The 24,509-nt window shown below is 42.0% G+C and overlaps 1 protein-coding gene across 1 annotated transcript in view; it reads right to left on the bottom strand.

The window, feature by feature from the left end:
• COL25A1 (collagen type XXV alpha 1 chain) overlaps positions 1 to 24,509 on the bottom strand; it is a 480,059-nt gene that overhangs the window by 151,899 nt on the left and 303,651 nt on the right. The gene's annotated exons all lie outside the window — the stretch shown is intronic.

Genomic DNA, 24,509 nt, shown 5'->3' with positions numbered 1-24,509 from the left:
TAGTTGTAGATCATTTTTCTTTCTGCTTTATCATATTTCATTGTGTGAATAAACCGTAATTTATTTACTCATCCCACTGTTGATGCCCATTTGTTTCCAGGTCCTCATGATTACACATAGTGCTTCCATAAACATCCTGGTATATGCCTTTTGGTTCAAAGTGTATGCATTTCTTCCCTTTGTGTGGGGTAACATTTTAGCAAGTGATATTCATATGCATTTCTTTTGGGTATATATATATATCCAGGAGTGGAATTTTTAAGTTATAGAAAATACATATGTTCAGTTTTAGCAGGCACTGCCAAATAGTTTTCCAATGTCGTTCTAACAATTTAAACTCCCATCAGCAATGTATGAGAACTTCAGTTCCCCTATATCCTCACCAATCCTTGGTATTTTCCAACTTTTTCATGTTAGTCATTCTAGTGGGAGGTGTAGTGATTTCACATTGTGCTTTAATTTGTATTTCTTCAGTGGTTAATTATGTTGAATTTATCTTAATGTAGGCATTAGCCATTTTGCATCCTCTTCTAGAAAGTGTTCACATCTTTTGTCCTTTTTCTATTGAGTTATCCTATTGATTTGTTAGAGTTCTTTATATATTACTAGAAGCCCGGTGCATGAAATTTGTGCACTGGGGGGGGGGGAGGGGTCCCTCAGCCTGGCCTGCCCCTTCTCACAGTCCGGGAGCCCTCAGGGAATGTCCTACTGATGGCTTAGGCCCGCTCCCCACAGTCTGGCCTCCCTCTGCGGGAGGCAACCAGCCGATCAGGGAAAGGCACCGCCCCCATCACCCCCTCACTGCTGCTGACTCTGGCCTCCCTCTACGGGAGGCAACCCTGCGATCAGGGGAAAGTGACGCCCCCATCAAGCCTCTGCTGTTGCCACTGCCGGCTGCGAGGCTGCCTGCAGCTTGCCGGAGCCCCCGGCTGGCCCGGGGCAAGCGGCAGTGGCCATCGGCTGTGAGCCTCCCCATGCTTAACCACTCGGGGGTGCTCACCCAGTGATGGGCAGACTGCGTCTTCCAGGGTTCTCCTGGCTGCAGGGGAGGGTCACTGGGTCCGACTGCTAGAGGAAATTCCCTACATTGGTTGCCCGGACACCTGGAGGCCTCCACCGATTTCCGAGCCTGACCCAAGGGGCGTTGAGGGGCGATGGAGGAAGCCTGGGAGTTTGAGGAGCAGCAGGAAGGAGCTGCCTTCCTCAGAACCCCTGACGCGTGCAGTGCTGGAGGCCAAGGTGGGGTGTGGCCGGGTGGGAGCTCTTAGCTGTGGAGCTCAGACTTTCCCTCACCTGCCTTCACTGCTGGGCTGTCCCTCACCCTCACCTGCCTTCGCTGCTGGGCTTTCCCTCAGCCTCACCTGCCTTCGCTGCTGGGCTTTCCCTCACCCTCACCTGCCTTCGCTGCTGGGCTTTCCCTCAGCCTCACCTGCCTTCGCTGCTGGGCTTTCCCTCACTCACCTGCCTTCGCTGCTGGGCTTTCCCTCAGCCTCACCTGCCTTCGCTGCTGGACTTTCCCTCACCCTCACCTGCCTTCGCTGCTAGGCTTTCCCTCACTCACCTGCCTTCGCTGCTGGGCTTTCCCTCAGCCTCACCTGCCTTCGCTGCTGGGCTTTCCCTCAGCCTCACCTGCCTTCGCTGCTGGGCTTTCCCTCAGCCTCACCTGCCTTCGCTGCTGGGCTTTCCCTCAGCCTCACCTGCCTTCGCTGCTGGGCTTTCCCTCACCCTCACCTGCCTTCGCTGCTGGGCTTTCCCTCACTCACCTGCCTTCGCTGCTGGGCTTTCTCTCACTCTCACCTGCCTTCGCTGCTGGGCTTTCCCTCAGCCTCACCTGCCTTCACTGCTGGTGCGGAGGTTTCCTGGCAGAGTGGCTCTGCTGCTACTTGGCAGAAGGAACCTGTGGTCCTTCTGGTCAAGCGACAGCAGCCATCAGGAGCACTCACAGCCACCGCCGCCACCATGTGAGGTGTACGGGCCGCCCTCCACCGGGGCCCGCCTCCTCCGCCCACGTCCCCATTGCCATCATGTCCCTAATGCTGCAAGTCCCCGCCCACACGCGCCTGCTGCACACGCAGCCCACTGTATATTACACACACACACACACACACACACACACACACATATATGCAGAGAAAGAGAGAGTGTGCACAAATATATTCTCCCACTCTGTACATTGTGTTTTTATTCTCTAAAAGGTGATTTTAATGAACAGAAGTTCTTACCTATATATATAAAAAGCCAGTGACCAGAACACGTAACGACTGGAATGACCGGTTGCTATGATGCCCACTGTGGCCAGCAAACCGTCTGAACGGGGGTGGGGCCAGCTGGCCAACCTCCCATGGCCCCTCCCCCCAGCCAGCCCCACCCCTGATTGGCCTCTCCCACCCCAATAGGGGGCGGGGCCGGATGGCCAACCTCCTGCAGCCCCTCCCACCATCAGGTCCTGTCCCGGATAGACCCCCACCACCCTGATCAGCCCACAGCCTGTGACTCTAGCCAGCCCCGACCCTGATCGCTCCCCTCTAGCCCAATAGGGGGTGGGGTTGGCTGGCCAACCTCCCACAGCCCCTGACCTCCAATTGGCCCCCCCCACCCCCCAATAGGGGGTGGGGTTGGCTGGCCAACCTCCCACAGCCCCTGACCTCCAATTGGCCCCCCCCACCCCATTTGGGGGCAGGACCAACCAGCCCACCATCCACAGCCCCTCCCCATGGCTGGACCCACCCCCAATCAGCTCCCCCACCCCAATAGAGGGCGGGACCCACTGGCCAATAACTCGTGGCCCCTCCCCCCAGGCAGCTCAGCCCCAATCCGCCCCAATTGGGGCCAGGCACCACCTGTGCATGAATTCATGCACTGGGCCTCTAGTCCTATCTAATAAAAGAGCAATATGCAAATTAACCATCACTCTGCTACACCCACAAGCCACACCCACCATCCAATCAAGAGCAAGTATGCAAATTAACCCAACCAAGATGGCTGTGGCCACAGAGCGAGCAGGAGGCTTGGGTTTCCCCGGCAATGGAGGAAGCCAAGCTTTCCACACACCCTGGTGGGCCCAGGCCTCCACTCAAGGCTACAAAGTTTCAATTATAGAAGATAAATAAATCCCAACAAAAATGGTGGCAGCCACGGAGCTGGAGAGAGCAGGAGGCTTGGGTTGCCCCTGGTGATGGAGGAAGCCAAGCTCCCACAGCCCTGGCCTGTCTTGGCCTCCACTACAAAGTTTCAATTATAGAAGATAAATAAATCCCAACAAAAATGGTGGCAGCCACAGAGCTGGAGAGAGCAGGAGGCTTGGGTTGGCCCCAGCGATGGAGGAAGCCAAGCTCCTGCAGCGCTGGCATAACTTGGCCTCCACTCAAGGCTACAAAGTTTCAATTATAGAAGATAAATAAATCCCAACAAAAATGGCTGCGGCCACGGAGCAAGCAGGAGGCTTGGCTCCACTCCAGGCTACAAAGTTTCAATTATAGAAGATAAATCCCAGATACCAGGGCCTCCTCTTGGGTCGCCAGAGGGCATGGCCAGCCTGAAAACCACCACAGGCCCCTCACCCAGGCCACCCCACGCCCCAAGGGAACCCCCACCCTGGTCCAGGACACCTTTCAGGGCAAACCAGCTGGACCCCACTTGTGCACCAGGCCTCTATCCTATCTAATAAAAGAGTAATATGCAAATTGACCATCACTCCAACACACAAGATGGCTGCCCCCATGTGTACACAAGATGGCCACCACAAGATGGCCAGCAGGGGAGGGCAGTTGGGAGGGACCAGGCCTACAAGGAAGGGCAGTTGGGGGTGATCAAGCCTGCAGGGGAGGGCAGTTAGGGGTGGCCAGGCCAGCAGAGGAGGGAAGTTGGGGGCGACTGGGCCTGCAGGGAAGGGCAGTTGGGGGAGACCCAGGCCTGCAGGGGAGAGGAATTGGGGGGGACCAGTCCTGCAGGGGAGGGCAGTTACAGGTGACTAGGCCTGCAGGGGAGGGCAGTTAGGGGTGACCAGGCCTGCAGGGGAGCAGTTAGGCATCAATCAGGCTGGCAGGGGAGTGGTTAGGAGGTGATTAGGTTGGCAGGCAGAAGCAGTTAGAGGCAATCAGGAAGGCAGGCAGGCGAGCAGTTGGGAGCCAGCAGTCCTGGATTGTGAGAGGGATGTCCGACTGCCCGTTTAGGCCCGTTCCTACCAGGATTGGGCCTAAACAGACAGTCGGACATCCCTCGAGGGGTCCCAGATTGGAGAGGGTGCAGGCTGGGCTGAGGGACACACACCCCCATGCACGAATTTCGTGCACTGGGCCTCTAGTTTTTAATAAAACTCAACTTAACACTTTTTCTATTTATAGCTATCTCTTTTTGTGTTCCACTTAAGAAATCTGCCTACTCTAAGATCATGAAGAGGTTCTTCTATGTTTATTGTAAAAACTAAAAGCTTTATTACTTTATCTTTCATCTTTACATCTGAATTCATAGAGAACTGATTTAGTGCATGATTTGAGGTTAAAGTCAAGATAATCCCCACACACACGTGGATATCAAATTAACCTAACACCATTTATTGAAAATACATATTTTTCCCATTGTAGGATAGTGTTACCTTTGGCTTAAATTAGCGACCATATATATGTGGACTTTTTTAGAAATATGTTTTGTTGGACAGCTGTCTATTCTTGAGACACTGAGATTTTCTTTACCTTTAAACAAAAATACTAGCAGGAAATATTCTGGAAGCAGCAATACCTCCCCCCCCCCCCAGCCCCAGCTCTTAAAAATAAAGTCACATTTCAGGGTTCAGTCTACCTGAGGAATTAGTGCATTTCAGAGTTACCTGCAATCTCTTCCTTCACCTTCAGTAGGGCTGGGAGATAAGAAGTCTAGATGGCAAGTAAAGCCAAGATTCCAGCAAAGTGCCCTCCTGAGTTCCCAGGGGAGATTTGCTGTCACATCAGATAGGGAAGTGGGAATTCTCCACCTACTAAAATATGTCTTCTGTCAGCGACAGAGGAACTGTACCCAATTCCCCTTCTCAGTTGTGCCACTTCTACTAATAGTTGTGAGGTTATCATGAAATTAATAATATCAATAGCATCATGTTTTATAGTTTGTGTATTTTACTATCAACAAAGAATCTGTTACAACATTTAACCTTTTCCCAATCCAAAGAGGAAAGTATTATACTAATACTTTTATAGATGCCTACAATAAAAAATTATAAAACACTATCAAGGGTAGGTCTCTTGTGAGTTTAGTGTAATCTGTGGGACTTTAAATGCAGTGATTTGGGAAGCTAAGTGTTGGGACACAGCTCTAGCACTAGATTCTCAGAAAGAATGATGACCATGTGCCTGCCTTCAACAGGTGTTTTCTAAAATGCCTCCCAACTGCATTTCCCACGGGGTCAGGGACATTGACCTCAAGATCTCAAGTTCAAATGAGAGAAAGAGGAATTATAGAGTATCAGGGAAAGGAAAAGGGGGCTAAGGTAATGGAATCAACTATACAAAACCCTTTTATCTCTTACCCAGAAAATAATTTTGCTATTAAAAAGGAAACTTATTTTTTAATGTTTTTAATAAAATTTTTAATGTTTTTATTAATGTTTTCAGTGAATCAAGTAGTGAGTAATAAGTACAATCTGTGTGCCTACCTCTGTACAGTTAAGTTTAAGGAATTTACTTGGTCATATTAAACACACACAAAATGTTCACTAATACTCCACAAATAGAATTTTATTTTTGGTGGGACCAAAGGCAACCCCCCCCCAAAAAAAAATGAGAGGATACCTACCATCAAGTTTAAGAAATATAATGGAGCCCTAACTGGTTTGGCTCTGTGGATAGAGCGTTGGCCTGCGGACTGAAGGGTTCCAGGTTCGATTCCGGTCAAGGGCATGTACCTTGGTTGCGGGCACATCCCCAGTAGGGGGTGTGCAGGAGGCAGCTGATCGATGTTTCTCTCTCATTGATGTTTCTAACTCTCTATCATTCTCCCTTCCTCTCTGTAAAAAAATCATTAAAAAATATATTTTTTTTTAAAAAAAGAAAGAAATATAATGGAGACTCCAATCTTGATTTAAGCAGCATGTTATTTACTCTACTTTGGTTTTCATATACATTTGTTGAATATCTATAGAGAGTTTGGCACTGTTCTTAGTACTGACAGAGAATCTGGTGGGAGAAACTGATTAGAAATGCTAAATAGTCTTCTCTGAAAAAGCTAATTAGATATCAGCATGAAGAAAAACTATCCCGTAGAAAATCCAGCAACTATAAGGTCACTCACAGTTACTGTGAACCCCTCCCCAGCTTTCACCCTTTCCTTCCCCAAAGCTTCTCCTCTTTAAAGTTCTATTTGCTTTTACTGGGGAAACTTCAGAGTTTCTCACTGTTCTAGTCCCTTAAATTCACTCTGTTAGGTTATATGGCATGTTGGAGAGCAAAGCTTTTCTGAAAAAAATTTTACAGTGGGGAATGGAGATGAGTCTTTCCCCCAAAATCCAATTACTAAGTCGCAATTTCCCAAGTAATATGTATCAACTGGAGCTCTTTAGACAGCTTGGAAATTTGCACCAACCATTTGCATTCACATGCTGCAAAAGGGGTGTTTCTGAGCAGACAGAATGGCGTCCTGGCACCTGCCAGCTCAAGACAGAACCGAAGCAGAGGTCAACCTCCATTCACAGCTGTGGTGGCTGCTTCGGACACTCCAGACCCCACTTGTGCCCGTGGGATTAATGGCAGGTGTTTTTCTTCTGCTTTGACAGAAATCCCACTCTTCTTTCTGGATGGGACCCTCTTCACTGCGAATATGGGTTGAGTTTTAAGAAAGAAAAAACACACCATGTGGGCCACCTTAGTAAACACAGATTGTATTTCAAAATTTGGGAGCCATGGTTCTTTTCTAAGTCAAAACATTACAAACAAAATAAAGGTTTCTTTGATCATTAACTTTTAAAATTAAAGCTGGGTCATTAAGTTATTTTCTGTCTTTAGAGTAAAAGAAAAAAAATCACTGGTATTAACTAAAGGACTGGCAGTAACACAAATAAATGCATTATTTGAACTACAGAGTATTTTTCAATGGCATTTTGTGGCTTCCAACGAAACCAGAATATTTGTTGTTCAGGTATCAGAATCAGAGATTGGTTGGTAAATATTTGAAGATAAAACTTTGTCACTAAAACATGATTGAGGCCAATGGAAAGTAAACAGAGTAAAATTAGTAACCATAAAAAAGTAAATATTGAATCACAGTTTTATATAAGGCTTCTTTGGGGAATTTCTGTCCTTCTTGGTTAGTCTAGGATGTTGGAGTCAGATCTTTTATAGTGTCTACTTCAATAAATAAAAACGTTTGAAATCATTATTTTAATTAGCTTTATGTAACTAGCTCTAGTTACATAAAATTTGAAGGTGCTAACACAGTTTTTATTATTAGTGCTGTTGTTTCAGAGTGCTGCTAGGGTATTATTAATTTACTACCAAAGAATTTAAAATTTTCAGTGGCAAACTTCAAATTAGCCCCTATTCAAATGACTTTATGTAACAATCTTTTTATTTTTACCATGTCCTTAATGCGAGTCTCCCAAAATTTATTTCTATTCAAAATAAAAAGTTTACCATGCTCCATTATCTATTTCAGTGAAATGATAAAAACCAAACTAAAAGCACAGTGAGTAAGAGGCACAACAAATGAGATTCAGGAATACACAGGCCTTCAATCTACATAAAAGTAATTGAAACCTAGCTGGAAAATACAGATATATTCATAAGGGTTGGATGTCCTAATAAAAGCCTTTCATTCACCACCACTGTAAGTTTTGCCTACTTTGAACTGGCAAAAGCTGAGGAGGGAATGATTTTTAAAAGATGGCAATAATAAAAACAAAATTAAATTCTACTGGAGGTAGAAATCATGGAAAAGAAGCAAACACTGGAAATTCTTGGCAGCCAGAGCTGCTGGAATAAGAATGGGGTTATGATTTCTATCCCAGAAAATTGTAGGTTATTTTTATTTTTGAAAAGTAACAACCTTTTTTGATTTATCTTTTTTATTACTATAGAATCATGAGAACAAGCAAGTTTCATTTTCTAAGCATTTATGGCCAACTACTAGCCAGGCAATGTGGTCCCAGTCTGGAGGAGAGACAACTAAATATAATCATATAGTTGACTAAACACTGTGATATGGGAGTACAGAGAGAAAAGAAGGTAGGAGAGTTGGAGTTAAAAAGATGATATTGGAATTGGCTCTTGAAAGTTGGCCAGAGATGAGGGGGACTGGGAAGGGGTGAAGCAGTTCAGGCAGAAGGAAAGAATATGCATAAGTGTGAGAGGACATCATACTAGGAGACTTGGAAAGGCTGGCTAACAATACCCAGGTCCCTGGGCCGGATTCTGTCATCAATTTAACAAGGGGGTGGCAAGATCAAGTGTGATTTATGGAGCTCTGAGCAAGGGTGTGTTATTCTCAGGAAGCTGTTGCCTTGATCCAGGAGAGAGATGGTAAAGATCTGAATTAAGATCATGACCGGGGGACCCAGCTGGTGTGGCTCAGTGGTTGAGCATCGACCTATGGACCAGGAGGTCACAGTTCAATTCTCAGTCAGGGCACATGCCCCGGCTGCGGGCTCAATCTCCAGTATGGGGTGTGCAGGAGGCAGCTAATCAATGATTCTCTCTCATCATTGATGTTTGTATCTCTCTCTTCCTCTCCTTTCCTCTCTAAAATCAATCAATCAATCAATATATATATATATGTTTTGTTTTGTTTTTGAAAAAGATCATGACAGCGAGAACACTGGGAAAGTTCTAGATTCAGAAGATATGTCTGAGGTGGAACCAACAAGATGAGTTAACTGATTGAACATGGGGCTATGGACAGAAGTCCTACTTACTTGAAATTTCACAACTTGGTGCATTTGCAGAAAAGCATTGGCCTAAGCTGGTTCAACCCTGATCAACACAGCAGCTCCAGAGACAAGTGAACCACACAGAGTTTTAAATCTGCTTTCAGGGTTGTATTTCAAATCCAAACCGATTGTTGGCAGCTTTGGCTGACCTAATCAGAAATAGGAGAGAGAGAGAGAGAGAGAGAGAGAGAGAGAGAGAGAGAGAGAGAGCGAGAGAATCCTATCATCCCTTTAAAAGTAAAAGGAGCATGGGTGATAGACGGTTATCACACTGCGCAGCTACCAGGCAGTGGCCATCCTTTTTCTGTGTTAACTTAGGAATAAAGTGAACCTTTTATTATATTCCCTTTCTCTACTTTTTAGACTGCAAACTGATAATGGGCTTACTATATTTTAAAAGCCGTAATTTTCCTAGTCTTTTAAGCATTAAGAAGACAGAGTCTGCCGCACTGGCCATTCCTAGGAGCAGAGTACAACCTGTGGTCACTGCGTGTTGGATGTGTATGCTCAGGCACCCATGCAAACATCACTTTACCAATGTTCAGACTCCCAGGGAGGAAGGAAACAGGGAATCACGAGTCTTCCCTTGTTCAAAAAGAATAGAAGCTTCAATTCTACTGGTTGTAAGATATCTGCCTGCTCCCCGACTGTCCTCAACTTGACCAGTATGCCAATGGCATAGACACTCTTAAACCATACATTCATGAAACAACTGAATTTGGTACCACGGTTTTTAGCAGGTAACTGAAACTTCACAAAATCATATTGCAAATGTTAGTAACAATAGAAAAATCTAGTATTTACTGGAAAATGGGGACCCCAGCTATTTGCATGTGGATTAACCTACTTCACTTCTGAATAAAGGATTTATGCAGTTAGTACAGGTTCATCTCTAACTAAATGTAAGCATGTGTTCTTCCAAGTATATATCTCAACCTTGAATTTATATAGTTTTCTGCTTTACTAGCATATCATTTCTTTCTCAAATCACCATTGTTTTGTTTGTTTCATAGACTTTCAACTTTACAAACAACTTCAGTGAGTAACATGTACATTTAAATTTATTATAAAAAACCTGATGTGAAAATGTAGCTGTTCCTATATATAAGTACGAGTGGCCCGATGCACAAAATTCATGTATGGGGGGGGGGTGTCCCTCAGCCCGGCCTGCACCCTCTCCAATCTGGGACCCCTTGGGGGATGTCCGACTGTGGGATCGGGCCCAAACCGGCAGTTGGACATCCCTCTCACAATCCGGGACTGCTGGCTCCTAACCGCTCACCTACCTGCCTGCCTGATCACCCCTAACCACTCTGCCTGCTGGCCTTCTTGCCCCCAAGTGCCCCTCAACTGGCCTTCTCGCCCCAACTGTCCCCCCCTGCTGGCCTTCTCACCCCCAACTGCCCCCCCCCGTCGGCCTGATCACCCCCAACTGCCCCCCCACCAGCCTGCTCACCCCCAACTGCCCCCCCCCCCGCTGGCCTGATTGCCTCCAACTGGCCCCCCCTGCTGGCCTGCTCACCCCCAACTGCTCCCCTCCCCCCTCCCCACTGGCCTGATCACCCCACACTGCCCTCCCCTCCTGGCCTGATCACCCCTAACGGCCTCTGCCTCAGCCCCGCCACCATGGCTTTGTCCAGAAGGATGTCCGGAAGGTCTCCCGGTCTAATTAGCATATTACCCTTTTATTAGTATAGATAGGTCACTGTGGGTGTGTGTGTGAGTGTGTGTGGAAAACAATGCTTACTGTTTGGCTAAAATGAAACACTGTCCATGAAGCAATTTGTAGAATGCCTGATCTACACACTCAATATTTTCAATAATTTTAATATTTTAATCACAGTAAACATAAAATTTATTCTTCAGATAACTTGATCTGAGGATGAAGAGAGTAAATATATTGATTTCTTAAAGTCAAAAGGCAATGTGGTGAGAAACATGTTATGTGAGTGATTAAAAACACTGGAGAATATGCAGGTTTAATATAATTTACTTCAATGTCCAGGAACTATTACCAAACAAAGCAAAACAAAAATACTTCATTGTAGTTTTAACCATATTACTTTAATGTCTAAACAAGATTAAACCTCAGGCCCTAGTCATTCCTAGCATATAGTAGATGCTTAATCAATTGCTGCTGAATTAAAACACCAGAAAGAAAAGCATGCAATAAAACTCCCAGTGTTCAAAACAGCAACACCTAAAGAATTATTCAAGAACCAGATTCAATATTGCTGTAGAAGAACTGTGTTTATTAAAGTCTCAAAGTTGGCTAAGTCAGGGAAGGGAACTATATCTATAAACAGATTTATAGCTTCAGACTTTACACCTTTCATTCTGCACTAAAGATTAAAAGAGACCAAGCACAAAAAGAGGTAGATATAAACAGAAATGTAAGCTACCCCAAACAGCCCCACTTATTGCAAAACTAATTCCTATAGCTATTATTTTCTGGGCATTTTCTGTGGTGAGATCGTAAGTATAAGTTCCTTTGTGGTGTCAGTTTGAGTCCTGAACAAGGGACTGTATGTGCCCATGATCAGTCTTAAATCATAAGCAGCTGCCATAAGGAAACAATTAGTGGGGTCCAGCACTAAAAGAAAACTTAGAAAAACCAACCTATTAAAAAGGACTCTCAAAAGTAAGACCAATGTAACTCAATGGAGTTAAGGGCTTATAAAACTGCAGGAATCAGGGACGCTCACTCTGGCTTTCTTTTCTAACACAACACAAATTAAATACAGTCAAATTACCACTCCTGCCACTCAAAACCAAGGGGGCCTTCTTCCTAGCATCCATCTTTGCCTCTCAATGTTTGAAGGAATTGCTGAAACTTTTTTGTTTAACTTTGCATTTTTTAACTTATTTTTAAGAGGTCAAATAAAATGAACTCCATGGTGAAAGATTTGGAATCCTAAACATTCCTTTTGTCGAAAGAAAGTATCAACTTGCTCTACAAATGCCCACAGTAGCCCCTGTGATTTCACAGCTAATGGTGTAAACTATCCTACAATACTCTCAGTGTCCTCAATATAATGCAAATGTATTCAGAGGTAGTACATGCATCTTTAAACCTTGGGTTTAATTTATAATCGCCTATTTCAGCATATTTCCTATATATAACATCCCCACATAATTTTGCCTGGGCTACCCAAGAAAGCCTGGTTTGAAGGTCAGCTTGATTCTTTGCTTCGTTTGTAGTTACTTATGGAGCAATACTGGTTTTGTGAAGGACAATCGAGCACAGCACAGGGATGAGGTAGGATGTCCCTTTGGGTCTAAGAAGATATGCAGAAGGAATGAAAAAAAAAAAATGCTGCCAGATGAGGCTAGCGTGATTCTTGGGCTTCCAATGTAAATTAGAAGCCCAAGCTCTCTCATTTTCAGCTGATGACTAAAAAGATCAAAAGCTTTTTTAAAAAAATAAAAATCCTCAAAGAGGATTTTTTTCATTGATTTTAGAGAGAGAGGAAGCGGGAGATAGAGAAACATCAATATAAAAGAGAAATATTGATTGGTTGCCTCCCACACATGCCCCAACTGGGGATCAAACCTGAAACCAAGATATGTATCTTGACGGGGAATCCAACCCACAACCTTTCCGTGTATGAGATGATGCTCCAAATAACTGAGCGACCGGCTAGGTCAAGATCAAAAGCTTTTAATGTAAACTTTAACAATTACCAGGCTCTCTGACTCCAGATTTTTCTGTATCTTCACCCTCCTCTCTGTGGAGTGAAGATCTTTATCATACCTGCTTACTACCTCTCACCTCCTCCCTAATCTTCCCTGCTCTTTATCATTGCTCTCGCTGGTCCCTTCCACCACTATGGTTCCCGTAGGTCCTTCCTGTTGGTCTCCACACATGTTCATTCACCCTCTGCTAATGCCAGGGAGAAGAAACGTTGCCTTTGCCCTCTCTTCCCTCATTGTAAAGCCCTAACATTCTTCTTACTATTTCCACCAAATTTCCCTAAATAACAGATTTGTCACAGAAAGAGAGGAAATTGAATTTGAGGAAAGAGAAAGGAGGTAGCAGCGTAGACGTCATATTTTTACAGTCTGGTTTGGGTAAAGATAAAGTAACAAGAGCTGAAATACATATTGGTGTTGGGGGCATTTCTTTCCGTTGGGAAGAAGAAAGCTGAGCTATGGGAAGGGAAACTGCTGGGCCAATCCTGGAAAGGAGTTACCCTGTGCGAAACTAAAACTAAATAAACTGGGGCTTTGGGAGGAAGGGTTGACAAAGTTCATAAATGTCAGGATTGCCCAAACTTGTGTCTAAACCTTTTGTCTTTTCACTTTACTTTCCTCAGCAGCTATCAAATGCACCCTCAAGGCTTTAACTATTACCTGACTTATGTCCTGAATTCTTTTCCAGGCCGCAATCCTTGCATTCCCAACTGCTCACCAGATGTCTAAGCTGAGATATGCCATCATCAGCTCGATTCAACATTCTCAAACCAAGCTTCTCGATTTCTGCTTCAAGCCAGTCATGACTCCTGACTTCCCTATTTTTTTTGTTTTGTTTTGTTTTGTTAAACACACCACTACTCCTCCAAGCCTAAGCACTCGGTGTTATGTTTGAGTCAGTACATGGACTCTACTGTCAAGTCCTATAGATTTAATTCTCCACAAAATCCCTTGAATCTATCTTTCCATGTTTGGCACGCTTGTTCCTGGAAACAGGACTAGTCTACAAGCCGCTCCTGGTTTTCCCTTACTCCACTCCACCCTACACACTTTTGTCACATTATGTTTTTTCTAAGGCATATTTCTGAGCATATATCCTCAGCTCAGAAAAGGTGAAGGGCCCATTTTCAATCCACAATGAAAAAGTTGTTCTAGGAAACGATCCTCGATAGATGCAAAAGCTGTGAGGTGCCAGGTTGTAGGGAATCCAGCCAATCACACTTGATCTGCTGATCAACCAAAAACACTCGATGCCTTTTGATATAGTGAACTAGCAAGTGTCACACACCTTTATAAGAGTCTTCCAAAAAGTTGAACCAGAGTCTAATGAAACTTTTAAAGGAACTCACAGTTTATAAGAAACACTGAAGAAAGGCAAATAAGTTAAGCAGCACCCTGAGGAAGTCATTAGACCAGTCCAGAATGTGGGCATTCCACATAGAGGATAAATGTCCTGGAAAAATTGATGACATGAACAAAATAAAAAGACAAGAAAGACAACTACAGAGTCAAAGAGATTGAAGAGTCATAGAAATGCCAAGTGTGAGCTTTGGGTCTTAATTCAAATGAACCATTTGTAGAGATATTTGTGAGACAATTGGGAAAATTTAAATATGACTGGGTATAATGATATTGAGGAATTATTGTTAATTTTATTAGGGTTGATATGAAATGATGGTTATGTTTTAGAAAGGCCCTATCAGTTAGAGATTCATACGTTAGTACTTGCAGATGCAATGACATAATATGTAGGTTTTGCTTTCAAATACGCCAGCAAAACAAAAGAAAATAAATGAAGGAAAGGGTTCATAAAACAAAATTAACCACGGATAATTCTTGAAGCTGGGTGATGGCTCTAGAGCACTTCATGATAATATTTTTTTCTACAATTTGAAATTTTAAAACAATTCCCAAAATAAATAGTTATATAATTTAAAAATTTACTTCACATGACCCTTTAGATTCCTACCAATTAAAGTGTTAACTTCTGCTTATAGCCAAAGTCCTCTAAATCTGCTCCTGACTTTCCTTTTCTACTTCATCCCTCCTCCAACCCTGCCCCAATTCCCCATAAGGATCCTCTCTTCCAGTCAGCCTTGAATACCAGGTATTCTCAGAACGCCAAACTGGCTAGGGCTATAAGCACACCTTCCTTGAAACCTCTTACCTGGAAACCTGAGCTATGAAGCTACTTGGGGGGGCCACAAAGAGGGGGGGATGAACATATTAGAAATTTGAATTTCTGAAAGAAATATCAGTCCTTGCATTTAAAAGTCCCATCTCTACCATCTCACTATCATTTGAATTAGAGAAGAGAGGAAGGGAAATAATATTTATAGAAGACCATATGTTCTTTTAATTCCTTCCTACAACTCCCATATGATTATTTGTATGTCCCATTTTACAGATGTGGAAACTGAGGCTCAAAGAGGTGAAGTGACCTGTCCAAGGTGATGTGCTAGTATATAGCACTGATGCCTCATCTCAGTGACTTCTGAGATGCCAGCCACTGATGCCTCATCTCAGTGACTTCTCTAACTTTTTAAAAAAATATATATTTTTATTGATTTCAGCAAGGAAGAGAGAGGGAGAGAGAGATAGAAACATCAACCATGAGAGAGAATCATTAATTGGCTGCCTCCTATACACACCACACTGGGGATTGAACCCACAACACGGCATGTGCCCCAATCGGGATCGAGCCATGACCTCCTGGTTAATAGGTTGACACTCAACCACGCTGGCTGGGCCCTTCTCTAACTTTATCTCACTCTCTTGTTGATATGTTTTTCCCCCCTATATTTGAACTCCTCCACACTTGTGACTCTTTTATAAAACTTAGCTCACCCTGCTAGGTATGAGATTTATGCTTTATATTAAACTATCAGGTCTCTTAAGGGCAGGAAGAGAGGTATATGGGGAAATGTAACAAACATGACTTTGGGGGTTTTAATATATACTAGCACATCACCTTGGACAGATCACTTCACCTCTTTGAGCCTCAGTTTCCACATCTGTAAAATGGGACATACAAATAATCATCTTATATGGGAGTTGTAGGAAAGAATTAAAAGAACATATGGTCTTCTATAAATATTATTTCCCTTCCTCTCTTCTCTAATTCAAATGTATAGCCTTATTCCTTAAACATGGTGATTATACAATAAATATATTAGCAGATATTATGCAACAGAGGTCTCTAACAAGATATCAGAGCCAAAATTAGTATTCCAATAAATATATTAGCAGATTTTATGCAACATAGGTCTCTAACAAGATATCAGAGCCAAAATTAGTATTCCCTGAATAGCCTGTTGACAATTAAGGTCACAGATATCTAGCTGTATGGCCAACCTGCTTCCAATTAATGCTAATGAGGATATATTTTATTTCAGCTAGCAACTGTGCCTTAGAAGTCACTACAATCTCTCATTTGTTGACTCATGACTCTAGTTCACAAGAGTTAAGACTAACAGCAAAAGGAATAAAACAATTTTACACAGTTTCTTGAAGAAAAAATGAGCCCTATCCAATGAAAGAATTTCTTCCCCACATCTCAAACATGGGCAGATATTTTTCACTCCTGTCTCCCTCCTACTAAAGTCGCTAACTCCTAATTGCAAGCATATTGACCATAGTTCATGTGCCTGGCCACTTGTCCTTAAGCTTCTTTGGCAATGGCTTTTTCTAGGTCTTCTGTTCTGATGGGCTTTTCCTGTTCATAGTTCATAACTAACCCTTCCCCAATCCATGATTTCTTCTCTTCCCTCTATACACTCTACACACTCTATACACTCTATACACTCTCCCTCTATACACTCTCTGGGTATCTCACTCATTGCCATAGTTTCAGCTGCTACTTATCTATTCCCTAGCCAGCTGTGGCTTCTCTCCAGGATGGCGTCTACTGCCCTCTCTACATTTCCTCCTGGATGCCTTGTTCTCATCTCAGATCACAATCCCCACCATTTAGATTCTGGCTAATTTTCTTTGTAATAAATTACACATGATTCATTCAGGGTCCTGATGGCTCAAATTAAGACTTTGTATGAATTAGATAAGTAGTTTTCTCCAGACAGATGTAGCCGCATGCCAGGGCACAGAGCTTGGCAGGGGAAGCAGGAACTGGATTTCAAACTCCACCTCCCACTTGGCTGAGCAGCCTTGTGCAGTGCACAACATGCACTAATGTAAATGGAGACCCTGAGTTTACTGCAAGGATCAACATTTCTTTGAGAAAATCAAAATTCCACTTTATTTTTTGCCAAATAACTCCATAGCTCAGGTTGCCAGGTAAGAAGAGGTTATAGGCAAGATGTGTCATAACCATTCTAAGCAAAATAATTGATAATATTTATTCAACTATATCAACTGAGGATGCATCATCTTTGACTTATCTTCAACTCCATGCATTTTATAAAGAATAGATTTTTTTTCATACCTATCCCCACCCCCCCTCCCCTTTGGCAGCCATCAGCTTGTTCTCTGTATTTATGGGTCTGTTTCTGCTTGATTTTTGTTTGTTCATTTGTTGTTTTTTTGGATTCCACAAAGTGCAATCATACGGTATATATGTTTCTCTGATTTATTTCTCTTAGCACAATACCCCTAGGTCCATCCATGTTGTCACAAATGGAAAGATTTTGCCCCAGCCAATTTTTCTCAGTGGTTGGAGCGTCAGCCCTCAGACTGAAGGGTCCTGGGTTTGATTTCGGTCAAGGACACCTACCTCAGTTGCAGCCTGATCCCTGGTCCTGGTCAGGGCATCTGTGGGAGGCAACCAATTGATGTGTCTCTCTTGCATTGATGTTTTTCTCTGTGTGTCTCTCCCCCTCCCTTCCACTCTCTCTAAAAATCAATGGAAAAAATATCCTAGTGAGGATTAACAAAACAAAACAAAAAAATATTTCATTCTTTTTTATTGCTGAGCAATATTCCATTGTATATATGTATATCTATATACCATATCATCTTTATTCATTCATCTATTGATGGACACCTAGGTTGCTTCCATATCTTGGCTATTGCAAATGATCAGAGGGGTGCATATATTTTTTTGAATTAGTGTTTCAGATTTCTTCAGATAAATAAATATCCAGAAGTGGTACTGCTGGGTTGTATAGCAGCTCTATTTTTAATTTTTTGAGGAATCTCCATACTGTTTTCCATAGTGGCTGCACCCATTTATAATCCCATTAAGAGTGACCAGGGTTCTCTTTTCTCCACATCCTCACCAACACTTGTCATTTATTGGTTTTATTTATCATAGCCACTTTGACAGGTGCAAGGATATTCAAATTATATATCCAATAGGGGGTTAATATTAAAATACATAAGGAACTCATACAACTCAACACCAAAAAACAACAACACACAAACAAGCCAAACAATCCAGTTTAAAAAAAAAATGGGCAGAGGACCTGAATAGACATTTCTCCAAAGAGGACACACAGATGGCCAACAGACGATGAAAAGATGCTCAACATAACTAATCATTAGGGAAATGCAAATCAACTCCATGTACTTTTTATTAAAAGAATATTTACTGAATGTGAATTACTGTGACAGATTCTGCCTGATCTAAGATCTTAAAAATAATTAACACTGAATATACTGATCATTTAAAAAAGTCTGAAATACAAAGTCTCACTTCAAGTTCCTTAGCTTAGGGAGGTAGTAGAGTCTCCTTCAGTCATTGTTTAAGTTTAAATATGGTCTATCCAAAAGAGAGAAAGCAGAATAAGATGTTTACTTTTTAAAATTTATCTTTATTGTTGAAAATAATATAGCTGTACCCCTTTTTCCCCCATTGATCCTTCTAGCCCACCCCTCCCCCAGATGTTTCTGGAGCTATTATTTTACTTTATACCATTTACCTTATTCTATCTTACAGTATTCCTCCATTTTAATCTCTACACAATCCAAGAAATATATTCTATATTAAAAATGTGGTATCAATTTCCCAGATGGCATGGCTCAGTGGTTGAGCATCAACCCATGAACCAGGAGGTCACGTTCAATTCCCAGTCAGGGCATGTGCCAGAGTTGTGGGCTTGATCCCCAGTAGAGGATGTGCAGGAGGCAGCCAATCAATGATTCTTTGTCATCCTTGATGTTTCTATCTCTCTCTTTCTCTCCCTTTCCCTTCCTTTCTGAAATCAATAAAAAATATAAATATTTTAAATGTGGTATCAATGGAATATGACTGGAGATAGTTAATGAAAAATGAATTTAGTCTATTAAGAATTTAGATTATGATATCAAAATTATTAAACATATATGTGAAATAATATATCCTAATATATAAAAACCCTGGATCATAACGTCTGGTAATGACTGAGGCTTGACCAACCAGAAGTCAGTCCTGCAGTCCATGGCAACCCAGCGCTGACTGCTTCCACTGCAGGTGCAGTGCCCCAAAACTGACTGCTGAGGGGGCTGTGAATCAGGGCCAAAGAGAGGCCTGAAGAGAGAAGCAAGGACAGATCCATTGCCTCTGTGGGAGTTTTTGATCAGGACTTGCCTCTCTCTTTCTCTCCCAGTCCGGCCAGCAGCCACGCCTCCATTTCTCTCCAGGCCTCCACTGGGGCTGCTGATCAGCCCTGCCTTTCAGATTAGGCCCTGTTGATAGGCCCAGAGATGCTGACTGGCATAGAAACCGACCAATCAGAACCAAATCTGGGTCAACTGTGAGGAGCCAATGGCTGCCTAGGAGGTAGAGCTTTTGAAACTGACTGGAATAGAAACTGACCAATCAAAACCAAATCTGGTTGAAGTGTGAGGAGCCAATGGCTGCCTAGGAGGCGGAGCTTTTGATGCTGACTGGCATAGAAACCGACCAATCAGAACCAAATTGGCCAGCAGAGGAGGGCAGTTGGGGCAAGATCAGGCTGGCAGGGGAGGACTGTTGGGGGTGAGATCAGGCTGGCACGGGAGGGCAGTTGGGGGCAAGATCAGGCCAGCAGGGGAGAGAAGTTGGGGGCGAGATCAAGCCGGCAGGGAGGGCAGTTGGGGGCAACCAGGCCGGCAAGGGGAGGGCAGTTAGGGATGAGATCAGGGAGGGCCGTTGGGGGCAAGATCAGGCAACAGGGAAGGGAAGTTGGGGGTGAGATCAAGCCGGCAGGGGAGGGCAGTTGGGGGCAACCAGGCTGGCAGAGGAGGAAAGTTGTGGGTGAGATCAGGCTGGCAGGGGAGGGCAGTTGGGGGCGAGGTCAGGCAGGCAGAGGCAGTTGAGGGTGCTCAGGCAGACAGGCAGAGGCAGTTAGAGGTGATCAGGCAGGCAGACAGGTGAGCAGTTAGGAGCCAGCAGTCCCAGATTGCAAGAGGGATGTCCGACTGCCTGTTTAGGCCTGATCCCACAGGACACCCTCCAAGGGGTCCCTGATTGGAGAGGGTACAGGCTGGGCTGAGGGAACCCCCCCCCCCCCATTCATGTACTGGGCCACTAGTACATACATAATATACTTGAGAAAATTTGTAGATATTAACTTAAAGTTTAAAACATTTACAACTGAATTAATTTTGCTTCACTGACAAAAATATTTTTAACTATAACTCCTTGATATTTTTAGAAAGAATTAGACACACTTACAAATGTGCATAGAAATGACTGTTTTAATAGAGAATCCTATACTATAAAGCATATCTAACAGTTATAATCACTTTTCATGAATTCCTTGATTTTAAGATTGAACTACTTATCGTAACCTCTATATGCTTTGAAGTCATTATTCTATTGGACTTATCCAACAGATGAAGTACCTCTATAAGGGTAACGTCCATATGGCTCTGTCCCTGTGCGAGTGCTGATATGAGAAGATGTGTGCATAAGTAGGGTCTTAATAATAACACTTATGGATGCCACAGACACTGTTCTAAGTGCTTCAGTAAGTCATGTATTAAATTAAAACAACCATCTTAATTTTATATTGAAAAACTGAAGGAAAAAAGGTAATTTGCCTAAAGTTATACAGTTTGTAAGTGGAATATGAGGATTTAAACCCCTGTCTGCCCATGGAGCCACCCCATAACCTTATTCAATGTGTTCCATATGCTTTTTAAAAAATAGATTGCCAGCCCTAGCCAATTTTGCTCAGTGGATAGAGCGTCGGCCTGCAGACCAAAGGGTCCCGGGTTCAATTCTGGTCAAGGACACATACCTTGGTTACAGGATCCTCCCTGGCCGGGCCCTAGTTGGGGCTCGTGCAGGAGGCAACCAATCAATGTGTTTCTCTCACATCAATATTTCTCTGTCTTTCCTTCTCTCTTTCACTCTCCCTAAAAATCAATGAAAAAATACCCTTGGGTGAGGATTAAAAAAAAAAAATAGACTGCCAAAAGCTAATATTTTCAATTAATTCAGTCATTTCATCATCAAATGAATATAAAATTATCTTTAAATCTGCATTATTAAATGTATACATTTACTCAACAAAAATGTATTGTGCATTTTCTATATATCAACACTGTATAAAAAAATTGAGATACAAAAATGAGTAAAAAATTCAGAAAATAATAACTTCCACATATACAAATCAATGTTGGATTAATTTAATTATTCATGGAAAGCTATGTGTTATTCACCTTTATTTAGACAGAATTAAAAGGAATATATTTGATAGAGAGCAAGGCATAAAGATGGCAATAAATGTTCTTCAGTTAATTTCAGTAGACAAGAATTCTAAGCTAGAATTAAACTTTGAGGATGACGTTATACTATTTCAATATACAAATGACCATGTTAAAAATGTGAATTCTAATAAAATAAATAAACTGCTATGCTATGTGTTCCTTTAAAGATATAAGCTACCTAGAGTACAATGGAGTCTTTCATATCATATTAACTATTTACTTAATAAAATATCTTTAAAAATCTAAGATGTTAAGACTTTAATAATCATTCTCTTTATCATCTAACCACGACATAAAATATAGATAATGGGAAATGATAATACATTATGAAATACAGCATGACTGATTAATGATTACTAGTTTAATATAATAGTTCTATTATGTAGTAAGCAAAATAAAGATTTTCTACACACACAGACACATACACACGCGCGCGTGCATACACACACACACACACACACACGCACACACAGGCACATGCTTTCCAAATTCCTTGCAGAATGTAGATGTCCTCCCCCTGCCCCCAAGACAGACTATATGGATCAGAAAAAGGTTGGACTGAAACACAAACATGAAATATGGGAATTGCTAAAGTGTTAGGTTAAAAGGAGCTTAGTATATAATTAAAAACATATGAATAGAAAGTTAAATACTGCCCCAAAATATTAGAAATAATTCTTTATAAGGCAAACCCAGCTTGATTTTTGTAAAATGTTGTGAAATGGCAATGACAATATAAGAACAACAACAACAACAACAAAGCAAAAGGGGGTTTGGGAGGGAAAGGCAAAGTGACATCTTCCACTTCTTTTCAAGAAAATACAAATGGAAGCCACCGCCTCCATGTGCAGTTGTCTGATGGTTGCTTGTGGTTTTCCCTTACATTTTTTTCTCACTGAGTAATACAGAATTACAACATGCATGCCGCTTTAGTGCTCCAAATTCCTAAGGGAATTATATCTCTTTTATGCTCACATGCAACTCCAAAGAGGAGTTATGAGTAGGGCTTTTAAATTCTAAAAATTTCATGCAAAAGAAATGTCCTGGATATGGAAGAGGTAATTTTCACTTAACAAAATGATTCCACTGATGGGAGTGATTTTCGGTGGGAAAAGGGTTGAAATATTTTTCTAAAGCATATGAGATGGTATCCTGAGAAGGATTTTTAAAAACAATTCATTTCTACAATTTGTATTAAATTATTTATTAGTAAGAGAATGTTATTGTTTTAGCAATGTGGCATTACACACAACCACCATGAACTACTTTCTATAATTGTCTCAATTATTAAAATTCAAAGCCAAGCCTTGAATCCTACAAATAAATTGTTACAAAATAAAATACATTATAAGCATGGCCCTGGGTTAATGCTATCTGTTTATATTCACCAAAACTAAATATCAATATAAATAAACTATGAAATGAAAGGAAGCAAAGGTATACAAACTCCCCAAACCTTGTGGAAGTGAGATAATAACATTAATAGAGCTCAGTAAAATCTCAGAGCGTAGAAACCTTAGAGACCTGTGGTAAGTGGTATTACTGACTGGAGCATTTAGAATTATGAGAAGCTGATAGCTTTCTCTTTTCCTCTGCTTTCTTTTTTTATTTTTATTTTGTTACAGATATCCTGTTCAAAAAATTGCTGACACTATTGCAGATGTCCCCCCAGGCCCCGCCACCCCTCCCCAGGCCTACACCACTCTGTTGTCTGTGTCCATGGGCTATGCATATATGTTCTTTAGCTATTCTCTTCACCTTCTTTTATACAGTCCTCCCCACGCCCCTCCTATTTTCAGTCTGTTCCACATACCCATGCCTCTGGTTCCTCGGCTTTTTTTTCCTTAACGCTCACAACTCAATAGTATTTGTTGAACTTCTACTGTCTACAAGGAACTATGTCAAGTGTTGAAGAGGATTCTAAAGATGAAAGAAAACATAGATCTCACTCTTGAAGATCATAGCTAGTAATAAAGAGAGAAATATCTTTTATAAATAATAGTGATACAATAGAAAGTAGGGAATTATTATTTATTTAGTGCATTCATGTACTAGGCACCAAGTTAGAAGTTATACGTATATTTTCTTAGTTTAATCCTCAAACCATCTGTTGAGATAAGACATTATTATCTCTGCTTTACAGAGAGAAAAATGAGACTCAGTGATTGAGTAACTTGCCCAAGATCACGGAGCTTGCAAAGGGAGAAACTATATTCAGTTAAGGGAAAATAAAGATATCTTGATGGAAGAAGTGGTGGGTAAATATGAAAGGTGATCATATTTGGATATGTGGAAACTGAGTGTATCTGGGGACTGAGAGGAAAGCAGTTCTAGAGAAAATACTATATTCTAAGAAAAAATAAATGGAGAAAAACAGATTTAAAGGGGGGAAAGTAAATGGTTTGACTTTGTTTGGATGAAGCACAGTGTCCAGAAAGAGCATTAATGAAAAATTAACTGGAGATCAGGCTGAAAAACAGGCCAAAACAAAAGATATGAATGTCAGGCAAGGAACTAGATTTTATTACACTCGATAAGTGGTAATTACATTAAAATTCAAAGTTGTAGGGTTAGAAGAATGACATAATCAGAACCATGATAGAAATCTTTTATCTAGCTGACATGTATAGGATCATATTGGTTGATGCTACACTTAATCCTCACTCTCAGTATCTTCACCATAGAGACAGGAACACATTAAATGCTCATTTTCCTGACTAACTGCAACAATGACTGGCTAGGCAAAAGTCATGTCTTCACAGTGTGCAGAATGGCACTGGAAGTCAGAGTCGAAAGAAGTAAGAAAGAAAGAAAGAAAGAAAGAAAGAAAGAAAGAAAGAAAGAAAGAAAGAAAGAAAGAAAGAAGGAAGGAAGGAAGGAAGGAAGGAAGGAAGGAAGGAAGGAAGGAAGGAAGGAAGGAAGGAAGGAAGGAAGGAGAGGGAGGGAGGGAGGGAGGGAGGGAGGGAGGGAGGGAGAGAGAGAGAGAGAGAGAGAGAGAGAGAGAGAGAGAGAGAGAGAGAAGAAAGAAAGAAAGAAAGAAAGAAAGAAAGAAAGAAAGAAAGAAAGAAAGAAAGAAAGAAAGAAAGAAAGAAAGAAAGAAAATGTAAAACCCTGTCAAGTGGGCAGTGAGCTAGAGGATATAGTTGTATAGTTGCTCTGTTAGTCATTAGCAAGGCTGCAAAGAGCATTAGCACCATGACTCTTCCATTTTTTTACAATGTTTGAAATATAGTTATTTTTTATAAATCTTTATTGTTGCAAGTATTACATATGCCCC

This window comes from Cnephaeus nilssonii (genome assembly GCF_951640355.1).
Source record: "Cnephaeus nilssonii genome assembly, chromosome: 1".
NCBI classification, from domain to species: Eukaryota; Metazoa; Chordata; class Mammalia; order Chiroptera; family Vespertilionidae; genus Cnephaeus; species Cnephaeus nilssonii.
This window is presented reverse-complemented; position numbering and strand designations above follow the sequence as displayed.